The sequence below is a fragment of the Echinops telfairi genome, unplaced genomic scaffold, assembly GCF_000313985.2.
Source record: "Echinops telfairi isolate 266 unplaced genomic scaffold, ASM31398v2 ScPeMD7_7469;HRSCAF=8507_1, whole genome shotgun sequence".
NCBI classification, from domain to species: domain Eukaryota; kingdom Metazoa; phylum Chordata; class Mammalia; order Afrosoricida; family Tenrecidae; genus Echinops; species Echinops telfairi.
In genome coordinates, this window is record NW_022111373.1 from 41,501,623 (window position 1) to 41,502,931 (window position 1,309).

Genomic DNA, 1,309 nt, shown 5'->3' on the forward strand with positions numbered 1-1,309 from the left:
GCTTGAAGGTAAACAATCGGCCATGTAGCTCAGAAGCAACAAAGCCCACATGGAACATCATATCAGCCTGTGTGAACTTTCATATAATAAACTGTTAGGTTCTTTCTCAGTAGGCCCCTGGGATTGTTTTATTGATGATATGAAACATGCAATCTCTTTTTCTGCATATGTAGTTGATTTTATTTCTATGTCACCATAAATTGATCAAACTAGAATTTTAATGACAGAGGTGCAAATATGGTAAAATGTAATAAAATCTCATTAAAACAAACAATGTGAGTGTCAGAAGGTAACTTCATATTTATAATTTTATTCCTTCAATCTTTTATTGAGTATGATTTTTATTGAAGAGAGGAAAGGAAGCATGTTTTATGATACCTTTAAATTTTTGATATTGTGAAAATATATTTAGATCAGTGATTCTTAAAATAAAAGGCTAATTAATGTGCCTTGGAAAATTATTACTGTTCAATCTACTTAGGAAGAATATATGCTAAATGAATCTTGCTAAAGTGATTCTAAGAGGTTTAATTTAATAATTTGCATTATACACTCCAAAAATAACATATTTTTATGCAAGCAATGTCATATTTTTTTGTGATTTTTTTTCAGATATTATTCCTTCAGAATACTTTTCTCCTACAGATGAACCTCTGGGAGACATTGTCCTAGGTAAATACTGTGATCACCCACGTTTTGCATGCACTCCAAATGCAACTCTCATTGTAGCTCTTGAGATCAGAGTGATACAGAGGCTGTGAAAGACCTCCGCCTCAGAAGGGCTGTGTCTTACTGGGGTAGCTTCAGGGACAACAAGCATAGCTGGACAAAGACCCAAAATGCTGAATTTGTATATTGAAGTGTTTGCTAAGATAAATAATGTAAGTAGTATCAATCTTCAATCAGCCTGATTTTCATATCAAAAGGCATATGTGAGCCTTCTAATTCATTCTACTATTATTCTAGTTTTTCATGTCCTAGGATTATAATGGACAATATTTGTCCTCTTACATGTATGCTACATCCAACCAGTTTCACACAATATTTACTCATTTGGACAAATCATATATTAATTTGTGATTGAAGCATTATTATGACCAGAAGGTTCCATTCTCCATGTTTACATGGTGAAATTTTGAATTTTAGCCATATTGCTGAAAAGCTGCATGACTTGGGGAAATCACTTCACTTCTCTAATTCAAATATTATAATCTGTGAGATGGTCATGGTGATTACCAATAGCAAAGACAGTACAAAGCAAAGAAATAGTTATTAATAAAATGGCCACACAGTGTTTTGAAATATAAAG